At 48.6% G+C, this 17,240-nt stretch overlaps 1 protein-coding gene across 1 annotated transcript in view; it reads right to left on the reverse strand.

Annotated features, from left to right (window-relative positions):
- Positions 1–17,240, reverse strand: part of CASKIN2 (CASK interacting protein 2) — a 279,620-nt gene that overhangs the window by 180,744 nt on the left and 81,636 nt on the right. The gene's annotated exons all lie outside the window — the stretch shown is intronic.

Below are 17,240 nucleotides of genomic sequence, written 5' to 3' on the forward strand. Positions count from 1 at the left end.
AATCTAGTGGTGATCTCAGTAGTGACACCATCACTCAAAACTGTGGCAATCTCTGTAGCGGTAGTGCGAGTTATGTAAAAAGAACAAGTGATGGACGAAATGCTGAACAATGCCAAACATTCACCCCCAGTACAGAGATCTGGGCCTAAAACCATCATTTTTTTGCTCCATGCCATTCCAGTTCGGACCCAGCCATATGCAAATCAGTCTTGACCCTGTTACCCAGGGAAACAGTCCAGCCTGAACTGCCAGGACAGGTCTTCCCTGGACTGGAAACAAGTATCCTGGGACCAGTTTCGGGGTATCACCCTTCATCAGCCAGGCTAGCTTGAATCCAGTAGCAAGGGGCGCACGGGACCCACGTCTGGGCATACCCTTCCCCCTTAGGGCAAGCTAGCCTGGCTGATGAAAGGTGATACCCTGAAACCGGTCCCAGGATGCCTTTTTTTAGTCCAGGGAGGACCTGGCTTGGCAGTTCGGGCTGGACTGTTCCCATGGGGAACAGGGTCAAGACTGATTTGCATATGGCTGGGTCCAAACTAGTATGGTATGGTGAGCAAAAGAACAATGGATTAAACCCAGATCTGTGACAGGGGGTGAGTGGTTGAAAAGTTTCAGCACTCAGTCCATCAACCTTCTGTGCTGCCTAATTTACCCTACGTGGGAAGGGTATACCCAGTCGTCGGTCCCTTGCTCACTGTGCCCCTGAATTCAAGCTAGCCTGGCTGATGAAGGTGACCCTGAAACCGGTCTTAGGATGCTTGTTTCCAGTCCAGGGAGGACCTGGCTTGGTAGTTCGGACTGGACTGTTCCCATGGGGAACAGGGTCAAGACTGATTTGCATATGGCTGGGTCCAAACTGGGGTGGCATGGTGAGCAAAAGAACGATGGATTAAACCCAGATCTGTGACTGGGGGTGAGTGATTGAAAAGTTTCAGCACTCAGTCCATCAACCTTCTGTGCTGCCTAATTTACCCTACGTGGGAAGGGTATACCCAGTCGTCGGTCCCTTGCTCACTGTGCCCCTGAATTCAAGCTAGCCTGGCTGATGAAGGTGACCCTGAAACCGGTCTTAGGATGCTTGTTTCCGGTCCAGGGAGGACCTGGCTTGGTAGTTCGGACTGGACTGTTCCCATGGGGAACAGGGTCAAGACTGATTTGCATATGGCTGGGTCCAAACTGGGGTGGCATGGTGAGCAAAAGAACGATGGATTAAACCCAGATCTGTGACTGGGGGTGAGTGATTGAAAAGTTTCAGCACTCCGCCCATCATCCTTTTGTGTTGGGTAATGCAAGTTATGGTCATTTCCAAGTAGAGTTATTTATGGACAGTGTCAGACTGGCGTATTGGGAACTCAGGAAGTGCTCAAAGGGCTGGTCTGAAAAATTAGTATAATGAGACAGCTTTTTGGCTGTTTGTGGGCCTGTTTATGGACTGCAGATGGGGTTTTTATAGTTGATTTCCCCGATATTTAAACAAACATTGCCTGCAATAAACGCCAACACATGCAGTCCACATGCAGTCTCCCGTGCAAAACACGTATACTGCGTATCACAAGTTCCCAAATTTACAAACTTGGGCCACTTATTTTAGCTATCTGATTCACTAATGGGGCCACTTATTTTGGTACCCGGGCCTTATTTCTGACCCAGTCCAACCCTATGGACCAGTTGCGAACTTGACCGATGTCTCTGACTGCACTCCCATTCATAGTTTCACTTCGACCTTTGCTTCAGAAACCCCAAACAGGCCCTCGCAGCCTGCACCTCCGCACGCCTTTATTTAGAAGCAGCTTTGGTCGTGGGCTCCCACCCCCGGCAAAAGGAACTTCATCCGTCACACCCACTGCGGCCTTCTCACACCGGTGCCAGGCCGGGACCGCCCGACCCCACGCCCTCAGGAAGGGCAGGGAGGATGTCCCGACCCCGGAGTATTGTTTTCAGTCCCAGGGGAGACCGCTCTTCCCACCGGCCCTTCTAAGGCATGACGTGCCGCGCCGGACGCACCCGGGGAAGCGCCAGGCCCGTGCGCTTCCGGCATCCTTCCTGCAGCCGGGAGCTCTGAGGAAACGAAAGGAGGGAGAGGGGGCGCAAAGAGACGGCTAATTTGGGATCGTTACCGAGTACAGGGTAGAGGAATTAATTGTAATGCCACCAAGCGTAGCTTTATTGAACGGCCCCGAAGTGAAAAGTCGTAAGGACGAAAAACGTTTACGTATTAGTCAGTGGAAGCTACTTTGCAGGGGGGGGGGTGCTGCCCACCGCAACTATTCAGAGCTTTCAGCTTTTCAGAATCCCTAAGAGTAAGAGCCAATTAGCATATGTGATGAAAGGAACACGAAGAGATGTCCCAAAAGTTTGACAGCAATGGTAACACAAGAACTGGCCAGTAAAATATTAATACAAATTGTAAAATGAGTAAAACAGCAAAACTTCAATTGACCACAGTTTAAAAAAAATAATAGTGTAATCGCACTCTGATGTATGGAAAGCAGCTCCTCCGTGTCTGCAGGGGTGTGGGGGAGGACTCGCTGCGATGAAATTATCTTCTGAAGTATTTACAGCTTCCAGGAGCTGCGCTGCCCACAGCAGCTCTTTGAAAAAAGCTGCTTTTAGAGTTCAAGTTCTAAGCGTTTTGACTAGGTGTGACATTTACTGCAATGATTCCCAAACCTTTTAGAACCACAATCCAATCTTTAGAATGCCTAACTTTCACGACCCACCTACTTTTAATGGACATGTATTCGAGGTAGATAGCTCGTGTTCAGAGAGTGTGCCCGTCATCCCTCCGCCAGTAGTAGGTACTTAATTCTAAACAATCCGACTGGCCACAAAACTCTGGATCAACCACTTGATCTCCAAAAGCCAACACAGACAGATTTTTTAAGCGTACATCGACCCATACACCCGAAATATATTAAACCTCAAAATAAAAAAAAACCCTCACTCTAAATCTGGACACAATAGAGGGACGATCCCCACATTTCTAAAGAAATTAACACAAAGATCCAGCGTTTCCGAAAATATGGTGGTTAAACTCTACCCAAATGGCAACTGAAATGGACTCCCCACCCTCCATTCATATTCCCTTAAAACGTATCTTAACGGTTCAGATGCCTCCGATTGTGGCATCTGGGAATCATAAACTAAATAGGTGAAGGACGGTCACCGGTACCCTAAGACCTATGAGCCTTATGCTAATTAATGGAGGAACCCACGGCTCTCAAGCGAGTTTTATGAGCTGCCTCGCCGTCCCACTGTCAGCCTCTCTCACCGCGCACTAGGCTCCGTCTGCGGCTGGGGGCTGTCCCTTCACCGGTGCCATAGTCTTTCCTAAGGGCTGACCTCTTGACGCCGGATCGCTGTCTGACCTCCCAGCGTGACTGTCTGCGAGTGAGGCTTTCCTAACCCTGGTTAATTGGGATTATGTTTGAAGTGGCGCTCGAGAGAATGGGAAGTGTGTAAAAATACCGCGCACATGCTTGTTTCTGACCTTTGACCCTCCAGGCGGCCTGTTCCCCGGGAGCCATCAGGGCGTAGGAATGTGGCCTGGGAATCCGCAGGGCTCCTCCTCCGGTTCAATGGGAAAGCAGAGGGTGACAGGTGCAGGAGGAGAGCACCCGGAGAGGGATGCAACGAGGGCTGTGTGACCGGGTCTGGAGGGCTCCTCTGCAGCCTTTGCACTGGTACCAGGAGCGTATTATATACGGGGACCTGCGCAAGCGGCTTCCCATGGCCCACAGCTAATCGGATTTTTTTCCCAGCCTGCTTTTGCGTTGGAACTCCGCGATTCACGAAAAAAAGTTAAAAATATAAATTAAAAAACACGATAATGCCATATTCACTTTGTGTAAATGTGTTTCGCCCATCCCTATTCATGCCCACTTAGCCTGCAGGACTTGGAGGAAAACAGATTGTAAGTGGAGAAAGGCGCCGCTTGTCTACACACATTAATTCACTGGCTTCTTTTTTGAGAAATCAATTCCACTGGGAGAACATCCAGCTTAGTCTTAAACCTCATTCTGTTTAGAGTTACCGACTACCTTAAGGTAAATGTGCAATGCAGTCAGCACACCCATTCCATCACTGGCCTCACTGATGTAAGCATACGTATGTAACGCCGCCGTGACCTGCATCTCTGCAGTACTAACATGTGACACACCTGGGGGTCTCAGATCGCTGCATGCACAGCATCCAGCCAGCCAGCTCCGGGACCCTTTTACTAATGTTAATTGCTGAGTGCCTTAGTCCAACTGGTTCAATTAAAGCACCTCACAACCTTGGCTGCACATTCCTACCTTATTGCAACCGTGATTATTTTGTTGCGCTGGACTTCTAGACTAGCCCATGCACCTCTCTTAAGTTAATCATTGGCTGCCTGCATCTACTCACTCAAGGACGCTTAGGAGAGGCTCACTGCTGCAGATGTGGCATCTTCAGCACTGGTATCCAGGGACCCCTAGGTTTTACCCTGGGACCTAATCTGTTAATATTACTTAATTTTCTAAGCAGTCACGGACCCCTGTTTTAAGACACCTCCGTGGCACTGTCACTGCATTCCTGCAAGAACTTGGTCTGATATCCACAGCAGAGAAATGACAACGCCCTTGTGTCACACATTATTATAGCCCTATTGCTCGCCACAGTGGGCTATACCAGCCATTAAAGGTCCACTTAGAAGGCAAGGGCTTTTAAAAAAAAAAAGAACGGACTTTTAATGGCTGGTATAACTCGCTACAGCAGGCCTCATGGGCCATTCTGGCAGCATGGGTTGAAATTGCAGTTCCACAAGGTCTTATAACATTCCCTTTGCCACCGACGCCTATACTTTGAAACCCAGGTGTCACTCTTGGCCTGCAAGCAGACACCATTGCAGGATGGAGCATACAGGATGAAGACTGGGAAATATGTTTAACATGGAGGGAATAAAGAGCTTTGACAGCTTTAAAGCATGACTCTGCCCTACCATAAACATAGCGCCATACATTATGCAGGTGAGGAATTGGGTGTTGCAACCAACTATAAGTAGAGGGGGCACTGACAAAATATGAATGATGGTCCGTGCAAATGAGGACAACAAAAGGTTTACAGCAGAAGCCCGGAGAACAGAAGGGAAACGCTGGGAATGCATAGGTGGAAGGATAATCTGGACCATCCTCTACCTGAGGCACAACAGAGAGATTCTCATCAGAACTCCCAACTCAGTGACATCCGAGTCTGCTAGAGAGACGCTAGTAATTATGGCTAGATATTGGTATCACCCATAGATCAAACTCTGGGATGGGGACAAGTGTAAAACAAAGATGTTGGTGGGCCTGTGGAGGGAATGGCACACTGATACATCCATGATGGCTCTGTCGCAGCCACACTGGACATAGGTAGTAGACGCTATTGACAAAATGTGAATCAGTTCCATTCTGAGGTTTCCAACATGTCAGGTTTTGAGCCTAGTCAATGAACAAACGTTTTCCCTCCACGCTCGCAAAGGCAGGCAAAAGGTCTTGAGCGCTATGTGCCCAGAAACAATGTATGGCCTTGTTATGGTGTAAACAGATATCACCAGATCAAAGGGAATTGTTGGATAGAATCTGGGCATGGAGCATGGAGAAAATCTCACACACCATCTCCAAGAATCAACGCCGCTATGAGGGAGAATGGGCTGGTTTTTTTTTACTTTCCCGATACAGAATTTATGGAGGTAACATGCCGTAGGAAACAAAGTATCACGAATAACTGCAAACATGGGGGGGGGGCTGAAGGGGATGTGGGGCGCTCATGGACATTACAGAAACAGAAGACGTGGCATGAGCAGGCAGACTCGGAGCCCAGAGGAAGGGATTCTTTACCCAGTTGGATGGTGTGAAAGGAAGCATATAGCTAGACTGACAACCAAACCCAGCCAACCAGAGGATGAAGGCAAGTGCATGCATGTTCCCTTTTAAGAAAATAAAACAAACTTTAATCCTAAAAAGACAGGACCAGCTAAATGCGCTGCAGATAACATGGGATCCTTGGTAGTTTTTTGCAAGTTGCTGAGCACAATATATGGTAAAATTGGGTGCAGAGGTCATAACTCGAATAGCTATTCCTTGGAAACAGCTTCCATTAGTGGTAAAACTTTCAAGAGCCCGAAAGATGAATCACAAATCAAGGACGAACTGTAGAGTGCCGTGTGTTGGAGGAGGCCAGCAGAACGTTCATATCAGATGGAAATAGACTGTTTTTTGGGGAATTTTAAGGTCAGTTTTGCTGTGATAATTTTGGAGGCAGCTGGCAAGTATCCACGTCATATTTGTCATGAAGAGCACATCCTAAATTCCCTAACACACACATTTTACAGGAACAAGTAAACCGCAATCACACACAAAGATTATCATTCCAATATAAAATTACATAGAAATTGCAAACCTTGTGTGAGAAGCGTAAATTGCGATTGCCCTTAGTATGCCAAGAATGCGAGAGAAGCTTGCTAGGCACCTGCATGTACCGTACACGCTGTGTGTACAAGTTGGGATGTGTGCACAATGCTGACAACGGTCTGTTCTGGACAAGGGGCCAAGGCGCCAGGTCACAGGCACCGAAGACAGGTGGGGGCCGGATCGGACCGGTCAGAGGCAGGGGTCAACAGTGGCCACTTTTTTAATTTCTTACGGTGAGCAACCATTGGTTGCTCACATCAGTGGCGGGGTCACCCAGGCGATCGTCAGGGGGCACAGCAGGTTAAGTATCAAGCTGGCCCAGGCTACACATTGCTGCCTGGGCCCCCGCCCTTAGACGATTGCTGCCGACGCCCACCTGTTTTTTGGGGTATTTTCGAGCAACAGAGTGCTCACCCTCCCGTTTTCCCCACCCTCCCATCCCTGTGTTTAGCCCTATGGGGGAATGTTCAATCATTGTTTGGAGGAGGAGGAGTCATGTTTGGCCACTAAAAAACTGGTAGACAACAGTGGCATCAAGAATATGCGTAGGCGAATTTGGTATGGAATTGGATTGTTTAAGCATTTAGCTCAATCCGGGGCAGAAGTACTGCGGTCACTACTGGAAGGCTGGGGATGCCCGCTACCGCGACTGTCCATAGCCAGCTGGGGTACTCCATCACACGGCCCTGGGGATACGGGGATGGTGGGCTGGTATCGGGACCAAGGTATGGCCCCAGTTGGACCAAGCCCCACCTCCCAATGGGTGCCAGGGGGAATCCCTGTATTGGGTAGCTCTGGCATGGTTGTTTGGGGGTACAGCTGTTATGCTGGCCCAAGCTCCCTCTGTCTTGAGGGGGCAAGTGAGTTCGCCTTGTAGAAGACAACTTATGGAGAGAACGGCAGGGTCTTGCCCTGTGTTCAAGTCAATTAAGTCAAGTCAATTGAATCAGTCAACACCACAAGGGGCCTGAGGGTGGTCAAGCATGACTCCTTAATTTGATGTAAATTAATTTGATGTAAATTAATGTATTCATGTATTAGTTATGGAATATTTGGTAGGAGAATTTATGTATTAGATATGGCCATGTGGCCACTATGCTGTACTTTACTTACCGTCGTATTTATGTGGAAAACAAAACATTTGTTGTGTTTGTGAATTGTAATAAATACGGCCGGAGAATGTTATATTCTCTAACGCAAGAAAACCAGCTTGCATGGGGTTCTTCTTCTATAATCTGCCATATGAAGTATGAGTAATTGTATGTCTGGTTGAGATATGACCGGTCTCGCTGCGGTCCCACACCTGTGTAAGTGAGGCTAGCATGCTGTCCCCATCCTCTCTGCACCAGTAAGTGTGCGTTGCTGCTTCACGCGTTGCACTTTGTAGCAGGGAATCGTCAACTGCCAAAGCTGTACCTGCGTGTGGTGCTAGTGAAACTTTTTTTCAAAATACAAAAGCAAAAAAATGAAAAAAAATGGTTTGTCAGTGTTTTTTTAATGTAATTACACATACTTTTTAGGGTCGAGCCTGCGTCACATGCGCTTGCGTTTCGCTTGCGAGACGCTTTAGGAGTTAGAAAATGGCTCAGAGCCTCGTCCACGTCAGTTGCCTTTCATTGGTTCGTAGGCTTGCCTGTTCAAATCTGGTTGCTTTCATTAGTGGAAGGCATGCATACGTCATGCCTTTTCCAGTGGTTAGCCCTCCTCGAGCGCAGCGACCAAGTACTGAAAACATGCGAGGCTCGCTGTTTCCCCGTCAGGTTTGTGGACTACTTTTTATCTTTTGTGCGCATCGCGATCTCGCTTGGCAGAAGTCGAGCACTTTTCATAACCTCGACCCTGTTACATAATTAATTGAACTTTTGCTGGTTACTAGATAGTTGCACTTTTGCCGATAGGTTTCATTACGAGCAGTGCTTGAAATGGAAAAAATAAAGTGCCGGTACTCTGTGCCAGAGTACCTGCTTGTTTCCGAGAAGTGCCGGTACTCTCCAATTAAAAGTATTACGTTTTTCCTGAGATGTGCCGGTACTCGCCCTCTCAAAATAAAAAAGTGCCGGTACTCAGTACCGGACAGTACCGGCCCATTTAAAGCACTGATTACGAGTGAACTGTAGCAGCGCGATTGCGCTGTTTTTTTTCTTTTAACGTGGAAAGTAAAATCCGTTTGGGAGTTTACAACTGTTAATAGCTGTAACCCTGAGAAATGCGAGACCCTAGTGCCATGCAAATGCTTGTTAACTTCAACGGCCTGGCCAATTGTTAACCACGTGGAAACGCAGGGAGACTGCTGCCCGCCTTTCTGCGAAGAATGTGGCTTTGCACCTCTTTCTTCAACAAGCAGGAGACCTACCCGCAGAGGATTTTTGTAGACTCTGTTGTTGCGTATTTCAAGATATCTTTTTATTTTGAAGATACGCAACAGGAGAAAATCTCCTCTTGTCAAATGGAACCTGATCTGGCCTGTCCGCCCCCAAGACTCTACCAAAAAGCACGACACCGGGACAGAAGTCGTGCCTGAACAAAACCCGCCTCGCTCTGGGAGATAGAATAACAGAAGGCTGGCGCCCTCCCCAGCATCTCTGCTTGTCTGAAGTTAACAATGGAGTGGGAGGCAAGTTCTGGGGTTGTGGGTGAACTCCGGGGCACTCCGAAGGTGCGCTTCTTTCATGCCACGCGCGAGAGGACGGTGTGCCACTTTCCATCTGGGAGGAGAGCTCACAGGACCCAACCACGTAACACCGACCAGAGCGAGCACAACTCACTGAACTGGGTCCAAGTGCACCTTGGCAAGTAAGTGCCAGAGGTAACTAACATTCTAGAAGAAAACCCTCATGGGCAGGTGTCTGACAACAGAACAGACGGGGTGAAGAAGTCTTACACCTGAGTGGCGTCACTAGTTGCCGTATACAAAGGCACATCCGATGTAGGCGGGAAAGAACAGGAGAAGGGCAGGAAGAAACTCGGAGGATACCCAAGTTAACTTGCTTCTGATCTTCGCACTAAAACATGAAGGCTCATTAGCCTTAACGATCTAATGGCTGAAGGCGCTAGAACAGTCATTTTTGCTCTGTATTGTCAATGTTGGTTCCTTAAGGTGGTGGCCACATTCAGAGTTAAATGAAAAAGTTATTTACCTTTGCTAAAAAAAAATCCGGTAGATAATCCACGTACCTGCAGATTCTGCTCCCTTTGAATAACCCCAGCTGCCAGGCTGGAGCTGTAAACGTTTCACAGCTTTTCCCACTACAGTAGGGGGCGCTGGCTCCATCTTGGCAAGTAAGTGACATCACTCGAGCCATGTAGCACCCACACTTCAGAAAATGGATATCAGTTCCCCCTTCATTTGTTTTCTGTGCCCTTAAAGGCAGAGGCAAGAAAGCAACAGATCAATGTTATGGGAGTGCAGTGCAACAACTAAATTGGGATGAGATGGGTAAGGAATCTGCAGGGAGTTTTAGAATCCACCAGAAATATTGACTGTCACCATTTTGATTCTTATGATACCTCTACGTGCAGATTCATCACCTGTTAAATAGATTCCAAAGTGATACCTTGTCCCAGGACTGAAGGCGTGGTCAGACAACGAAATGGCAGAGCACCAAACATCCGAAAATGGCCGCCACTTCTCACTGCTGGATCCCAGGAACAATGCTTAGCAAACACAGGAAGGGAAGCTCATGTTGCCAAACAAAACGAGAACTCCCCTGGCAATCGCTAAAGTGGAAGACTTCTCTTCGGCGGAGACAGCACAGATTCTCTGAGGTGGTTCTTTTTTTGGCAAAGGCATGGCAATTTTTTTCCCTTTTTTTTTAAACACACAGTATGATCCCGCGAGACATTACCCGCTTCTGGCCTGCCTTTCCCATTTCCTTTTTTGCCTGCATACCCCACAAAGAGCTGTAAGGCCAGATCTCCCTCATCAATATTATAATTGACCACAGTGCAGAGGTCCAGCCAGTGCAATCTCTCGTTCTCCTTGGTAGGGTGAGCTAGAGGTTAAATGGTAAGAAAAAGAACGGATTGCTACAAATGAAGAGATCACCACCTTCGGAAGGAATGCTGCTTTAGTCCCAAGGATCAGTTTGCCCTAGAACCACATGAAAGGCAGATGAACACTCAGTGCCTGCAACTCATTAACAAGCCTCACAGAGGTAATGGCAACAAGCAAAACAGTTTTGAACGTCAGTAAAAGTAACTGATAACTATGAATGGGCTCAAAGGAAGCACCCATCAAAAAAGACGAAACAAGATTCACATCCCAGGGGATCGTTACAAAGGGTGTCAAAGAAAAGATGTGTCAATCCCGTCAAGAAACTGATCAGGAATATCAAGAGGGATGGCTGGTCTGGGAGGCAGAGAAATGCCAGCAGGACAGCAATGTATAATTTGAAAGTGCCCACTGCACAACCCATCTGGGCTACCGGCAGAGCCAATAGAAAGACCCTCGAAATGTGTGCTTTCAAAGGGCCTTTATTCTGCTCTACACACCACGCAACAAGTATGTTCCACCTTCCAGAATAGACTGTTTTTGTGGAGGGACAACAAGTTGACAATATAACGCCAATGACCTCCAATGGCGGCTGGAAGGAGTACATGTGCCCCTGCTCAATTTCCTGGCATGAATATGGAGGCTTTGGAGGTTGGGTTCCATCATCCGCACCTCCAACTTGGAGAGGAGGTCCACCCTGAGAAGAACATCTATTGGAGGATATGGGGAATTTACAGGTGAACTGCAAACTACATTCTTCTCTGCCAGTATGGGGCAATGAGAGTGGACTGGGCCCGGTCCTGGCAAATCTTTCTCTACACTTGAGAAATCAAAGGTATGGAAGGAAACATGTAACAAAATGGACAACTGCAACTCAACTGAAACATGTCCCCCTAGACTCTCTGCAATGGATACTGGAGGGTAATGAAAGCTATCACGATTGGCGAAGAGCTGCACCAGTGGGGTGCCCTCTAGGGCGAGTTCACCTGAACCACCTCTGGATGGAGACACTACTTAGGGTCAACAACATATTAGTTCTTGTTTCAGCGAGGAAACCGGGTGGTTAGCAACAATCTAGACCCCATGGTGCTGAGCCCAAGCTCAGAGCCTCAACATTTCCTGACAGAGAAGGGAATAAGGGGAGGCTCGACTCAGTTTATTGACATACCACACTGCCAGCAGACAGATGAGGTGCAAAGGGATGGGAGGCTTTAAGAGCTAGCTTAGTTGCCTGCAGTTTGATCAGGTTGATGTGAAACGTCTGCTCTTTACGAGGCCAGAGATCTCCGATATCCAATTTCTCCTCAAGAGTACCCCACCCAAGGGTGGATGCATCCTTTACTACCACAGTCACTGCTGCAGAATAAAAGGACATCCATTGTAACAGGTGCCGCCCTGTGCTGGAACTGTCAAAGAAGGCACCACTGAAAAGCCCTTAGGTACCAGTATACGTACATGAGCAGAGGGATGCAGGAATGCAACAGGTGGAGATATGAATCCTGCAAACCTAATGACACATCCAGTCTTCAGCTTTGAACACCAAGAACCTGAGCAAGGGACAACATCTTGAACTGTTCCCTATACAGGAACAAGTTCAAAGCTCTAAAGTCCAGTAGCGAACAAAGACTACCATCCTTCTTGGAAACCAAAAAGTACTGGGAGTGACCCCATCTCCCACCCGATATCCTGCTCTGGGACCATCACTCCTTTCTGCAGTACAGCTTCCAACTCCAGGGATAAGGTCCAGAGATTATCCTCTGAATGAAAGGACTGAGTGGGATTGACCTTGGGAGGAGCATGCGGAAGGGTGAGGCACACCGCCTTACTACTATTTGTAGGATCCACTGGTCCAACGCAATGGCCTTCCAGGTGAAAAGAAAGGAGGGTCCAATCCTCCAACCAGTTGTACATGCTCCTTTGAGAGGAAGCTAAAGTGGTTTTCCAGTTGATGAAGGGTAGGTCGAGGAGGAGAAAGGTTGCTGGGTTTGACGACCCCCATTCCTTTATTTTTATATTGGCACATCTGGTTGTTCTGTTTGACCTACTGGAAGCACTGACACCGCTGAAAGGGAAAGCCTAGAAACCTCCAGATTAGTCTAGGATCTTGCCCAGGGGAATGTAGCCAGGTAGAGGAGGCAGTAGTCCTTTCTACCCTCAATCTCTCATGGGCACGGCAGTCTTGCCTCCGAACAGATGAGACTTGTTGAATCACATATCAATGAAGTTCACCTGTACATCGTAGGAGAATCTAGTGGATCAAAGCCACACATGCTTCCGCAAGTCAATGGATCACCCAATGGCTCTGGCTATGCAATGTCCAGGCATGTCTTAATGATTTGACAGGAGGCATCTAGGCAGTCCTTCACCTCTTCAGCAAAGTTGTCCTTAAGGTGGTCTGGGAGACTTGGAACCAATGTGTTAAACATCGTCGATAAGGTATGCCTATATCTGGTGAGCAGAAACATTGCATTCATTGATCTCAAGGCTGAGGTGCTGCTGAGTAGGCCTTATTACCAATAGCCACAAGCTTCTTAATTTAGGTAGGTAGGACTTGTGAAACCACATATGGATTCTGCTTTATGCAGGACAATGCTTGCATCACCAGACGTTTTTGGCAAGGGGTGGAAGGAAAGCAAGGCCTGGTCCCTGGAGCAGTTTAGTACCTCCTTGCAATAAGTCTGTTAACAGTAGAGGCTGAGGTGGGCTTATCCCACACAGCTTTAATCAAGCACTCAATCAGGAATTTGTGGGGCATGGGAGAGGGGGTGGGAAGAGGTTCTACTACTGCTTGAACAGCCAGGTCTTGAGAAGTTTCCTAAAAGGTAAGGAGGTCTTTGGTCTGGCACAGGTGGGTGGGAAGTGTTCCATGTTTTGGCGGCGAGGTGCGAGAATGATCTACCGCCGGTTGTAGTTCTACGGACGCGTGGGATGGATGCAAGGGCAAGGTTGGCAGAGCAGAGATGCCGGGTCGGGGTATTGAAGGAGAGCCGTCTGTTGAGGTATTCTGGTCTGGTGTTGTGCAGTGCTTTGTGAGCGTGGGTGAGGAGTTTGAAGGTGAATTTCTTGTTGACTGGGAGCCAGTGCAGGTTTCTCAGGTGGTCTGTGATGTGGCAGTGGCAGGGGATGTCCACGATGAGGCGTGCAGAGGCGTTATGGATGCGTTGCAGCCTCTTCTTGAGTTTGGCCGTGGTTCCTGCGTAGAGGGCATTTCCGTAGTCCAGTTTGCTGCTTGCGAGGGCTTGGGTGACTGTTCTTCTGATTTCGGTGGGTATCCATTTGTAGATCTTTCGGAGCATGCAGAGGGTGTTGAAGCAGGAGGAGATGGCGTCAACTTGCTGGGTCATGGATAATGAGGAGTTCAAGATGAATCCTAGGTTGCGTGCGTGGTCGGTGGGAGTCGGGGCGGCTCAGACAGTGGCAGGCCACCAGAAGTCATCCCATGCAGAGGGGGTGGGGCCGAAGATGAGGACTTCCGTCTTGTCGAAATTGAGTTTGAGGCAGCTTCTCTTCATCCATTCGGCGATGGCCTTCATTCCTTTGTGGAGGTTGGTCTTGGCGGAGTCCTTGTTGAGGAAAAGGATCAGCTGGGTGTCATTGGCGTATGAGATGATATTGAGGTTGTGGGATCGGGCTATGTTAGCGAGCGAGGCCATGTAGATGTTGAAGAGGGTCGGGCTGAGGGACGAACCCTGGGGTACACCGCAGAGGATTTCGGTGGCCTCTGAGCGGAATGGGGGAGGTAGATTGTCTGGGTTCTGCCAGTGAGAAAGGAGGTGACCCAGTCCAGGACTCTGTTGCGGATTCCTGCATTGCTGAGGCGTGAGCATAGGGTGTGGTGGCAGACGGTGTCAAACGCGGCCGAGAGGTCCAGGAGAATGAAGGCCGCGGTTTCGCCATTGTCGAGTATGGTTCTGATGTTGTCGGTGGAGGCGATGAGAGTAGTTTCGGTACTGTGGTTGCTGCGGAATCTGGATTGGGAAGGGTCCAGGGTGCAGTTCTCCTCAATAAAGCGTGTTAGTTGTCTGTTGACAGCCTTCTCGATGACTTTTGCTGGGAAGGGAAGCAGGGAGGTACGCCGGAAGTTCTTGCTGGGTCTGCCTTGAATTTTTTGAGGAGGGCATTGATCTCTGCGTGTTTCCAGCTCTCCGGGAAGGTGGCGAACTCGAAGGAGCTGTTGATGATCTTCCGTAGTTGTGGTGCAATGACGGAGCTTGCTTTGTTGAGGATGTGGCGAGGGCAGGGGTCAGATGGAGAGCCAGAGTGGATGGTGTTCATGATTTCAATGGTGTCGTTGTTGGGGGTCCAGGAGGTTGGTCGAAGGTGAATCTGTGGTGTTGGTGGTTGCCGGGGGGTCTGGGTGCTGAAGCTGTTGTGGATGTCGGTAGTCTTGCGGGGGAAGTAGAGAGTCTCAGAGGTCTTGGGATGGCGGGATGTTGTTAGCGTTGGAGCTGGGGTTGGAGAGTTCCTTCACGACATTGAAGAGCTCCTTGTGGCTGTGTGTTGTTGTTGTTGATTCGGTCTTTCAAGGCGGTTCTCTTGGAGGCTCGGATGAGTTGGTAGTGTCTGCAGATGGCGTTTATGAAGGCTGTGTGGTTGTACAGAGTCTGATGTGGCGCCACTTTCTTTCAAGTCTTCATCAGGTTTGCTTAGATTCGCAGAGGTTGGCGGTAAACCAGAGGGCCTTTCTGTTGGTGCTTCTGTTGGAGGGATTCTTGATTGGGGCAAGAGTATTGGCACAGGTGTCGACCCACTGCCTGAAGTTGCGGGCATCTGCATCAGTGTCAGTGGTGTCGATGGGGAGGTTCCGGGAGAGGGTCGTGGTAAGTTGGTCTTCGGTGACCTTGTTCCAACTGCGGTGGGGGATCCGTTGTGGGTGGTGGTGTGTTGTGGGTTTCTTGAAGGAGAAGTGGATGCAGCGGTGATCTGTCCAAAGGAGTTTGGTGGTGTGGCTGAAGGAGACGTGATTGCTGGTGGAGAAAAAAGGGTAGAGTGTGTGTCCTGTGGAGTGGGTTGGTGTTGTGACTAGCTGTTTGAGGCAGAGATTGGAGAGGCTGTCGAGCAGGGTGGCAGTGTTGTTGTCTTTGGTGTTCTCGAGGTGGAAGTTTAAGTCCCAGAGGAGTATGTAGTCAGTGGATGCGAGAGCGTCTGTGCTGATGATGTCGAATGTTGGAGTCGCTGAACTGCTGTCGGGGCCTGTAGACGAGGGCCCCTCAGAGGGTGGTGTTTAGGTCAGTGTGGATCTTGAAGTGCAGGTGTTTGGCAGTGCCGAGGGTGTCTACGGTGCTGGTCGTGATCCTGAGGGTGTTCTTGTGGATGATGGAGATGCCTCCTGGTTTGTTGGAGCGGTCCATCCGGGAGATCTTGTAGCCGTTGGGGATGGCTATGGTGATGTCAGGCGCTGAGGAGGGGTTCATCCAGGTTTCGGTCAGGTAGGCGACTTCTGGGGAGACTGAGTCGAGTAGATTCCATAGCTCTACTGCGTGCTTGTGGACGGAGTGGGTGTTGAGGAGGATACATCTGAGATGGTTGCGTCCTGCCTTGGTGGGTGGGTCGTTGGCGTGGAGGCTGGTGAAGGTCCAGTTCCAGGTAATGGGTTCCAGCAGAGTATCATTAAAAGGCAAAAGAGGCCCTAATGTTACAGAGGCAGGTTAAAGGATCTCAAAATATTAAGCCTGGCTTTTAAGGTAGGTACAGGTAGTGGCTCTTAGACCTTTGCTGCCTTCCTCAGAACTGCCTGGAAAGATGTCCCTTCCGATGATGGAGACGTATTTAGCCCATTTTCTAAGTACTTAGCTACCAAGGGGGTGAGAGCAGGGGTAACCTTAGGAGTCCTGACTAGAGAGGTTCCGTACTTGGACAGGGTGTAAACTGACTGCCAACTAGAGACTCCATTTCTAACAATCTTCAAAAGGGTTGGGCTGTATGAAGAGGTCTCGCTGTAGTGTAGGTCCTAGAGCATTCTAGGCTTCATGGTGTGGCTTCACTGAATGAAGGCATATCTTCAAGCCTTAGATTTGCAGAGTAACCACGCCCCATAAACTTAGGATAGTTAGCAGTTTAAGTCTTTTTTTCGGTCATCAAGGGGCGGGCTGGTGGGATGGAGTTAGTAAACAGTTTTACGCAGTATGTCTGCCCTGAAGACTATTAGAGTGCTTCATACAGAATGAGACTAGTTTCTAAAGTCATTTAAGGAGCCCTGTGACAAAGTAGAGGGTATAAAATTGTTGGCTTACCTGGTAGTTTCTGTACTCATTTTATTTAGTCATTTTAATAAACAGAACTGAAATATGTGTCATGAGGTGGTGAGGTGCACAAACTGCTAGTAGTCCTATTTAGGTTGTGTGTTGTTATGTTATGTGGATTTGTAGAGCGTGGCTAACCAGCTGTGAGGCACTAAGTAGGGGAGGCCTTTTCTGCAGGTCGCGGATGGTAAGTCTCCAGCTACTACTGTTCTGGCAATACAAAGGTTTTAGGGTATTCTCTAAAGTTTGTTTCAATGCTTTAGTGAATGTGTTCATTTAGAAGCTACAGCTGTCGTGTGGTGCACACCAGCACTATACATCATTTTCTCACTAATGCAATACTTTTTAAATTTTATTTTAGAAGTTTTATATACGGCCTTCATGACAAGGAGGATTACACATCTTTTCATATTGTTGACCCAAGATCACATTATTATCTAGAGTCTTTCTGTATAATGTGTATTAAATGCTCTCCTAGTTGCTGGATGCAGCGTATGGTAAAGTAAGAGCACTTTCACCTCCTTCTTATGAGGTTTTTGCTCGTAGCCTAGGTGGAATGGACATTTTGTGGTGTAGCTCCTGAACAGG

Source organism: Pleurodeles waltl, chromosome 7 (genome assembly GCF_031143425.1).
Source record: "Pleurodeles waltl isolate 20211129_DDA chromosome 7, aPleWal1.hap1.20221129, whole genome shotgun sequence".
Lineage (NCBI taxonomy): Eukaryota > Metazoa > Chordata > Amphibia > Caudata > Salamandridae > Pleurodeles > Pleurodeles waltl.